This window comes from Halichoeres trimaculatus, unplaced genomic scaffold, assembly GCF_033239565.1.
Source record: "Halichoeres trimaculatus isolate MK-OKI-2021-1 unplaced genomic scaffold, fHalTri1.1 fHalTri1_scaffold_24, whole genome shotgun sequence".
NCBI classification, from domain to species: domain Eukaryota; kingdom Metazoa; phylum Chordata; class Actinopteri; order Labriformes; family Labridae; genus Halichoeres; species Halichoeres trimaculatus.
The window spans coordinates 3,820,027-3,830,368 of record NW_027437202.1 but is presented as its reverse complement, the minus strand read 5'-3'; the positions used below and the strand labels follow the sequence as shown (position 1 = coordinate 3,830,368).

The following is a 10,342-nucleotide window of genomic DNA, read 5'->3' as shown; positions in this document are numbered from 1 at the left end:
ATTGTTTGTCATTGTGTGTTGGGTGCAAGTGGAGAGAAGTTGTAGTTCACAGATTGCTAAAAGTGTGTTAAGTCTTAAATGTTTTGATGATCCATTGTTCATGTCGTTTTCATTTTATGGGAATGGTTGTATTAAACAGTAGTCTACCTGGGTGGTGATGGAAAAGTGTTGTAGTCTGTGTGATGAAAGTTGAGCAGTTAGCTGGAGTAACCGGTAGAGGGCAGCGAAGCGCCGTTGGTGTAGTCTGTCTGCGTGGTCTGCGCTTGCGCAATTCGAAGAAGAGTTTGAATGTGCCCGCTAGCGGAGCTGCCATGCTAACACAGTTAGCCAAACAAAGTACTTTATGTATGTTTTTGTAGCGTCTTTCTGATCACCAAGAGAAGTCGGTGTGCATATTTCCCTCAGGAATCCTCCACAAGTAAGTCGACATGTTTTTTCGCCGTGAGAATCCAAAGGTTACCTGTAAACGTGTGTTGTCCACGTGGCGTGCTACCAAACACGATGCTAAAAACGAAGGCGTGAAGAAATATGTTTCACACGCGCAGTGAATTAAGAATATATGATGTTATTACATGAAGAATCATGTACTGAGTTGGTGTTTGACCTGCAGAATGTGTGTGTTTGCATGAGTTCAAGCGCGGCCGCCATGTTTGTTGTAGTACTAAGCTGGGAGTGAATTAGCGAAAGAAACACGTTTGTTTTTTGTTTTCCATAGACACCAAGATGATAAAGGGAAGCTCTGGCACCTGTTTGTCCATGAATCGCCTGAAGGTGAGTAAATATGTTGTTTTGAGTGAGTATACAAAGGGTCTAAGTTAAAATGTTTGGTGGCCACGTGGAGACGGGGGTGTGTATGCACGAGCTGCAAACATTCCAGTAAATGTGGAAGCAGACACCGCGGTGAAGTTAGTTTGAAGTTTGATATTTGACATACATTTGCTCTGTGTGCAAACTGTCCTGTACAACCCAGTCTGACTCAGAGCCAGCTCATCCAACATGTACAGTGCACCTATACAGCAGACTTTACAGTAAAGTCATAGCGGACCGCTACAGCGTGTACCAACTTCCGGTTTTCCAAATAGAAATGTGAGACATTTAAAGCAGATGTACATATTAACATGTTCTGGCTGTAAATTTGATTTTTAAAATGACATGACCCAATAAAAATTCCTCTGAAATTCTGAAGTTTTAAAAAGAAACTAATGAAGGATTCGCAAATGCAATCAAACAATGTGCATACTTCAGTGCAAACATTGACTACTAAATTAAATCCTGGGTACCTTGATGTCCAAATGATTTTGAGTGTATTCTTTATATGACCTTAGTGCTAGTGAGCTGAAATTGTAAATGTAATTCTATAAAATGACAGAAATTATAAGGAGATTTGAAATGTGAAAACACTAGGTATATCTCATGCAGACAGCAGTTATTTGAGTCCAAGTTGATTTGAGTAAATTAATCATATGACGTCAAAGCTAGCTAGCTCAAATCCTAATTTTGCTCTTTAAAACAGTTGGAAATTATTCAGTATTTTTTATTGAGAGCAGACAGCACAGTTGTTTGATTGCAAACTGATGTTGTGTTGAACTGGAAGCTAATGACGTATAATGCTAGTATCCATAGATTCAAATTGATGGAAAGTGTTTTGAGGTGTCAAATCTAAAAGAAGAGACGTATCTCATAAACCTGAACAGATTTTTCGTGAATAGATAAATGCATGGAATCTGAAATGGTAATGTTTGTCAATATGATATAATGTTTGTTGCTTTAATTTGGAGAGTTGAAATGTTTGAGTGATGTAACTAGTAACAATTATGAGTCAGGTGATCACATGCCTGGGAAGCTATTGAGCTAAAATGCTAATATTTATCCATTTAAAGTGATGGGATGTATATTTAGAGCAGAAACGGAAAGGAAGAGGTGCATTCAATGCATCCAGCATTGATCACATGTCAAAGTGATTTAGAGATGATAAATGAAATGCACTGTTGTTGTTTGTGGCTTTTTTTCCTGCATTATTCCTCACAGTTGTGTGTTGTATGTTTTGCAGATGCCTGCGCTGGACGGTGTGAGCTGAAACACGTCTACAGAGCAACTCCTACACGTGAGTATTCAAACAGTTGAAGTGTGTGAAGGTTTTGTGTAAGTTGCCGGATGTGTGTGTGTGTGTGTCTGGGGTGAATTTGTTTGTATTTTTGTAGCTTCCAGGTCATTTAATGAACAGACTTAAATCAGTGTGAGACCAAAGTGTTTTGCCAGCTGTAAGAGATACACCTGTTGGTTTACATTTCAATGGTGTGATTAATTGTTATCAGTTTGTGTTGGTGAAATATTGTCATTTTAGCTCCGTAGCTCCGAATTGATGTAATCAATTGAGTCCAGATTAACTTTGGATCAAAGAAGTGTGCTGACTGTGTTGTATGTTTTGCAGATGTCTGCGCTGGACGGTGTGAGCTGAAACATGTCTACAGAGCGACCCCTACAGGTGAGTGAGCAATTATTTGAAGTGTGAATGGTGACTTGAGTGTAAAATGAAGTGAAGACTGATAATAAGTAATTTAATAAAGAAAGCTATCATGAGATGACGTGGAAAGAGAAGTTCTTATTTTCTTGTGTTTAAGGCAGCAGCCAACAGTTCAGTATCAGCATTGACTGAGCAGTGAGCTCTATGTTGGAGTGTAAAATAAACGGTATTACAAAATATTTACTTTGACCTTTTTGAATCCTGCACCTGACAAATAAGGTATGAGAAAAACTAAAACTAAATGGAAAGTGAACAAAAACTAAGCCTTGTTGCAAAAATCAAAACAAAGGAGAAACTAGAGTGGCCACTCTAAAAGTCTTTAAAAGTCAACTGTAATGGAGAAACAATGTTAAAAGTAACTAAAAGAAACTGTAATGACAAATTCCAAAGTTTGATAACCTTGATACACATATCAACATAAGTAAGGAAAGTTAAATCTTACACACAGACACTAAGAGAAGAGACCAAAAAGTAATAAGTAAAGATGCAACATTGATTCACTAATGAATAATTTGAAGGGGGGTACATGGTACACTTGTAGTAAGGCAGAAGACAGCATCTCCAAGCAATGAAACAGTCAGTAGGGTACTTTATTTATATTGTTTGTTTTTCCTCCATGATTCCTCACAGTTGTTTGTTTTGCAGATGTCTGCGCTGGACGGTGTGAGCTGAAACATGTCTGCAGAGCGACCCCTACAGGTGAGAAGTATGTTATTTGAAGTGTGTGAAGTGTTGCAGACTGAATAAATAAAGGTTGTAGGGTGTCGTGGTGTTTTCTTCAAAGTGAATAAAGAAGTGACTCATGAACTGTTTTTGGTTTGTGTTAACGAGCTAACATGAAGTGACATGAATAAAGAAGGGGGAAATAATGAGGGGGTGTTTAAGTAATTGGGATGGCTTTTGTAATTGGATATTTTCAAAAATAGTTATGAGTGGTACAGATGTGCAGACTAAATTATTGATGTATTAACTGATTGAGTTATTTGTTGTAAACACACACCCAAACCAAAATACATGACTTTAAGTTTTGCTTACAGATAATAAGAAAAGGTAAAAAGTAATTTCTGAAGCTTAAACATCAATTCACAAATAAATAAATAGAAGGGGAGTACATGGTCAATGTTTAATAACAAGGCAGAAGTTTTCCGAAGAATGAAACAGTCAGTAGCTTTCCATTTGTGTTTGCTGTTTTTTTTTGTTTTGTGTCCTTCTCCTTTGGAGTTTCATCAGTCCTGTGAGGTAGCTGTGCTACGGTGTGTGTTGTCCTTATAGCATTGGTCAGTTGTTGATGAAATCTATGTAGTTTTTGAGGTGTGAGCTGAAAGCTGGGAAGGCAGGTTTTTTTTGTCTATGTTTGTAGTTTGAGTGGTTCATGGGGTTGAGTGAGTGTGTGAATGTAAGTAAAGAAAGAAAGAGTAGGCCTGGGGGATGAAGTGATTGTATTGTATATTTGATTCTTTCTGTGTGGGGTAGGGTGGTTTGTTTTAGAGGAAAAATAAGGTGAATGTGTGTTCTTGGCAGCAGGCGCTGCCTCTGTGTGTGTGTGTGCAGGGTGATGTAACAGTTCAGTAAGCAAACAGCAGAAAGTAGAATGTGATTTTAATACAATTTTTGCATCTTTGACCCCCAGCACCTTGATGGACATAATCCTCAAGGTTTGTATCAGCAGCTTAAAGAGATGAATCTTAATTAGACGTCTTATCAGTCGACATCCAGACCCCTTTGTGTCAATAGTTTGTTGAGTATTTGTCACTTTGCAAGAGTTTGATAAAGATTTATGAGTGAAACATTTCCAAAGCTTGGACCCTTTGAGGTTGTCTGGCAGATTCTGAGCGATGTAATTCAAAAATAACGCTGTGATCATTTGTAGATGTAGATAGTGGAGAGATCTCCATGAGTTTTTCTCCGAACATCCCCAGTTTTGTGGAGTTGTTTGATTTGTACCTGGGGGGAAAAGCTGAGTCCTGTCTTATTCTGTAACTTCCTGGAATCCACTAACTGTTAAGCTTAAATCCATGTTGCTCGGGTGCTCTGAGCCGGGTGCAGAGTTATGCAGGGGGGCATGTTTTATTTAGAGGCCACTGTTCAATCCCCATGTTTTGTGTTTTCTTTGTTTGTATTGGAATTACAGGAGTAACAGGCTGACCTGAAATCAAACTAGAGTGTAACACGGTTGTTTGTAAAACAACAAGAAGCAGTAAAAATTAAATATAACTGAACATTATTGTAGTGCACAGAAGAGCAGCTAAAAGTAAAATTCCTGGAGTAAAGTAGAGGTTAGTCGTGAATGTTGGAGGTGAAATGTAAAGGAAAGTGGTTGTGGGTTGTCTCTGTCATTTGTAGTAATTGTTGTCTGTAGCAGAGATCTTTACATGGATGGCTAAACATGCATTTATACACTGACTATGCATTATAGTAGAGTATATAGTATATATATATAGAGTAATATTATTAATATAATGGTAAGAACGATAATATTTATAAGCAATGAGGGTATGTAAACAGTAATACCTAAAATGAAAAAGTGAATGAATAGATACATGAACATATAGATAAACAACAAGGGGGGGAAAAATGGTGTAGTTTTTGTGTTTGCTATTAGAAAAAATAGATGAAATCAAAAAAGTAGCTGTCTAAACAGGTAGAGAAAAGAAGAATATATTGTAAATGATGTACTTGTCAGGGATGTCATTGCATTATTAAGCTGTTCAGGTTTTCCCTGTACAGTGTGTGTTAGTTTTTCTAATGGCAGAGTGTGGGACATTTAATTAATCCAAAGTTTAGTGTTTGGTATGTCAAAGTCTTCACATCTGGAAGGTGTTATTGGTCGAGTGTTTACGAGACATGAATGAATGAGCTTGTGGTTTGTCAATGTGTAGTGGAGATAATTCAGCTTTTGTGGGAACAGCAACACCTGTGGGTGCAGAGATGTGGTCGAGAATATTCCTCTCGGTTATGTGTATTTTTTGGCACGTGCATTTTGACAGGTGTAGTGTTTGTCCTGAGTAGCAACTTATATTGTAGTGATGTGCATTTCGTGTTTGTGGATTCAGTTTGAGCCTGGAGACATGCCTTTTCCCATTTTTCAACATTAGTATGCAGCTGTAGATGTTAGAATGTGAATTGTGTGTGAAAGTTAATGAGAGCACGCTGAGCATGTTGGTGATGTAGTACTTAGAGTTAAATGTGTGAAAGTTGTAATGTGGTTTTGATGTGTGAACATATGAACGTACTGACTAGAAGTTTATGGTCAAAAGTGTGTTTTTGGAAGGTGAATTGTTTTTGGGGGGGTTTGGAGTGACAGTAATGTTTTATGTTTTATCTTTTAATGTTTGATCTTGATTCAGTAAATGTAGAGTGGATTGACAAGGACAAAACAATGTAATCATCAATTAGAGGTAAACGGTGCTCAGTCACTCCTGTCATGGCGTTGAGGGGTGGTAGATGTAGGATTGTAGCTGTAGCTAAACATACCTAAATGTGGAATGTGTGTGAACACTTTTTGATGTTTATAGACAGAGTGGCGTGCCCTTGAGTGTTGTGTTGGAGAAGTAATACATTCATCAGTGTATGTGCGTTCTGAAATGCCCGTGTACCTAGTAGAAACCCATGTTGGTGATTTTTGATCAGATGTGGAGTAACTGTGTGTGTCCTTGTGGCCTTAACCTTACATTAGATGTTGGTGTCACACAACGTCAGTGATGTGGGAGATGTCCTTGGCTTCAGCAGAAGAGTAGTCAGTGCAGACTGTAAGGTTTGAGGTAACAGTCTTGTTTCATAGGATTCAGTAAACGCATTCAGAAGGTGTGGTAACAGCGTTCCTGAAAACAGTGTATATATATTTTTGTAGGTAAGCCTTCAGGCCTGAGTGTGTTTCCACTTTTAGTGATGCCCTTCAGAGCCTCTATTGATATTTCAATGTGTACTTTTTCTGTCCAGACTCTAGGTAGTTTCCTCAGTCAGGGTTGGAAGTGTGAGCTGGTTAAGTTAGTAGAGGTTGGTTCCACCTTGAGTTGTGTTAAAGGTGATAGCCGTGTCAGTCTGAATGTGTTTTATTCTCCATGTTTGGTGTTTCCCTGCTTTGTGTGGTTGATGGTAATATGAGTGATTGTGTCATGTCAAAGTAGATGAAATGTAGCAGTTAGTTCATGGTGTTGTAATTTTACTAGTATTATTTCCATGTCCTTTGAGCGATTGTGGATGTGAAGCATTTGATGTGTTAAATCCTTAATATTTGTTTCCAATTGAGAGTCTAATAAGATGTAGTAAGGAGTTATGTAAATGTCTTATTTTACCTCTTGTGTAGGCTTTGACTGGAGCATGATTAGCAAGCAATATGGGGCATCCCAGTGTATTTGAACATGTAATGGTAAAGTGTGAGTAATCCAATAGTAATCATTTGGAGTTGAAGTGTGATGTGCATTAGAGAAGCATGACTCTTGTTTCCTGTCGGGGTTAAAGTGTGTTGAGCTATGTAGGAAATTAGAATGTGACATTTTAGTGTGTATGTTGTTGTCTGGTGTGTTTTTGAGAAGTGTCAGTACCTGTAGATCCTTTGGTGCTACTAATAGTAGTATATCTAGCAGATGTATGTAGTGTTGGGGCTTATATTTGGCTTTTTGGGGCATATTGGCATTGGCCTTTATTTTATTTTTTTAATTGGATGGCCCATTCAAAAGTTTGTTGTTATGGCTCTGATGCTTTTGTGCACATAACTGTGGAAGCTCTTGATGGCCATTTGAAATGAGTCATGTAAAAGCAAACAGAAAAGTAATTGAACAGTCTTACATTCCTGGTGAAAGCAGCACGAACTCAATTTTTATGCAGCAAAAGAAGTGATTTGTGAAGTAATGTGGTAACAACTGTGGCATGAGAAGTAAAGGGAGCTGAATGTGTTGTAGTTGTGTCTCTCTCTGTCGTTGTCTGTCTGTGTCTATCTGTCTGTCTGTCTGTGTCCTGGTGTCTTTGTCCCTGTCTGTGTCTGTTTGTCTGTCTTTGTCTGTCTCTCTCTGTCTTTGTGTGTCTGTGTCTGTGTGTCTCTCGGTGTCTCTCTGTGTCGTTGTCATTATCTGTCTGTCTGTGTCTCTCTGTCTTTGTGTCTGTGTCTATATATGTACATACATATACCTATGTATATATATGTATGCATGTAGATGGGTATTCAACACTGTCATTTAATGTATTACAATTAGTGGAGAACTGTTAACAGTATATATTAGTGGTCATCCCCTAAAGCAGTGTGTGTGACGCCATAAGCAACAGCAAACAACCAAAAGAGAAGGGATAAATCCAAAGTGGTTTAGTGTTAGTGTGTGGTGAAGTGTTGAGGTGGAATTCCAAACATTCAGGAATTGGAAGACATTAATTGATTGTTGTAGATGGTAGAAAGGGCCGGGCTTTAAGTATGGGGCGGCGTTTGTAAAGCAGCACATGCAAAAAAAAAAAAAACAGCAACATTTTGTCAACTTTAGCTACAAACCATGTGCAAAAAAAGTGGGTGTGATTTTTTCTAGTGACCTTTTAGGACATTGAGAACGATATTTGTGATCTAAGAAAAATCTTAAATAGTAAAATGTAAATATAAAATGTCATACGTAAATGCTAAATATAAATCTAAGCGTTAAATGTAAATGTAAATGTTAAATGTAAATGTTAATGTTAAATGTAAATGTTAAATGTAAATGTTAAATGTAAATCTTAAATCTAAATGTTAAATGTAAATCTTAATGTTAAATGTAAATCTAAATGTTAAATGTAAATGTTAAATGTAAATCTAAATCTTCAATCTAAATGTTAAATGTAAATGTAAATGTTAAATGTAAATTTGTCGGACGTAACTAAATATTTAGCTAACATGCACATTGAAACTGCCGTTAACAGGAAGTACCAAAATAAAAGCTCACGGAGCTACCATTGTGGTGTTCGACATGTTATCATGCATTGTCAGAAACAAACGGCTGCCAGCACAGCTGATAGACAGAATCCCATCTATTTAATTGTGGTGTATTAGCGGAATGAATTAAAAACGTATGTGTCGCACAAAATGTGGAGGGAGACTGGTATGGCTGAGAGCATAGGAAGAGTGTTACCAAGTCGCCTCGCGTTAGCTCAAGCATGACAAACTTACTGTAGACGACCTTAGTTGGGCCATTGGCTAAAGTGCCAATGAAATAAGAGAGTTTCTGGCAGCCTGCAGTGACATAAACAACATGCTTGAGCTAATGCGAGGCGAGTTTCTGTGCAGCAGGCCATGTAGCTGACGCCGTAAGTGGCTGCCAGAACAGGCCTTCCTATGCTCTCAGCCATACCAGTGTCCCTCGACACTTTGTGCGAGACATATGTTTTTAATTCATTCCGCTAATACACCACAATTAAATAGATGGGATTCTGTCTATCAGCTGTGCCGGCAACCGTTTGTTTCTGACACTGCATGATAAGGTGTCGAACACCACAATGGTAGCTGTGTGAGCTTTTATTTTGGTACTTCCTGTTACCGGGAGTTTCAATGTGCATGTTAGCTAAATATTTAGTAGTGTCTGAGAGTTATAGATGTAACATTTTGATTTATATGTAGCATTTACGTATGACATTTAATATTTACATTTAAGTATTGAAGATTTTTCTAAGATGACAAATGTGTTGTGTTTGTTGTCTCTTCCCATGTCTTTGTGCATGGTGTGTAGAGGCCAATGAAGAGGTGAAGCTTAATGATGGTAACGTATTTTTGTCGTCCTCAGACATCAGCAGATGGATGGCGTGCCAGAGGAGGAGGAGCGGCCGAGGTTGGAGCCAAGTGGAGGATGCAGCATGTGACCTGAGACCTGATGTCCCAGATAATAAAGTGTTGAAGCAATAGTATTTATCTTTGTGTCTGTGCAGGTCACCCCCCCCAGAGAAAAAAAAAAGAAGTCCTTAAGGTAGCTCTTGTGAGTCTTATATTGTGCAGATGCTGTCTGGTATTTATTTTTGTGTCTGATGAAATAAAGAGACTGAGTTAAATATCAGTACTTGTATTTTTTTTTGGAAAGAAATGATTTGTTTAGGATTGTAGCCCTGGGGAGAGAAAAAAAAAAAACCACACCAATTAGCATAAATAAATGTGTACCTATTAAGGTAGTATGTATCCCAAACAATGGGCCCCCCACCTGTACCATAGCCCCGCCCCCCAGTGACGCGACCAAAAAATTTTTTCTCAGGGGGTAAGTCCGACCCCTAAAAATACTTAGGCAAAATTTTGAGATTTTTTGGGGCCTCGCTCGCACTTCGAAAATGCTCAAAAAAAATATATTTTTGGCTAACACCAAGTGTGACTACAAAAACTCTATGCACCACCACACTCTAAATTACTACAAACATTTTCTACAACCTAAGTCTTTCAACAAATTTTTTTTTTTCCACAAACACCTTACTGTGCTTTTGGTCTAAGTCCCTCACCTATCCACAATACTAACACATCTTTGACAATCACCACAAACACAGGTAGCATTCAGTTCAAACATCTTTATTGAAAAAGTCAAACACATAACATCAACATTGCAGCATCTCACATCCTGAAAAACAAACACACAGAACACAGTTCAACACTCTGCAACACCGACTGGGCGCGTGCTCCACGCACGCACCGCGACACGTCGGGAAAAACGACTAACACCCACTGGAGGTTCTTCGAAGAGCGGCCGGGAAAAACCCGCCTTGCTGGGAGGTCTCTAGGGGGATAACGAGATCCCCAGCAAGGAAGCGGGCCCCCCGAGGCTACGACACTTCAAAACTGCTGGGCAACACTGGGCTCAAGAGCGCCCGAGAGCGAGCGGACAACCG

General features: G+C 38.6%; 1 long non-coding RNA gene across 1 annotated transcript; it reads left to right on the top strand.

The window, feature by feature from the left end:
- Window positions 1-239: 239 nt before the first annotated feature.
- On the top strand, window positions 240-9,446 carry LOC141786137 (uncharacterized). Its single transcript, XR_012597632.1, has 5 exons — window positions 240-418; window positions 716-771; window positions 2,432-2,485; window positions 3,170-3,223; window positions 9,262-9,446. It is a non-coding gene; the product is annotated as an uncharacterized LOC141786137 (long non-coding RNA).
- Window positions 9,447-10,342: the final 896 nt, after the last annotated feature.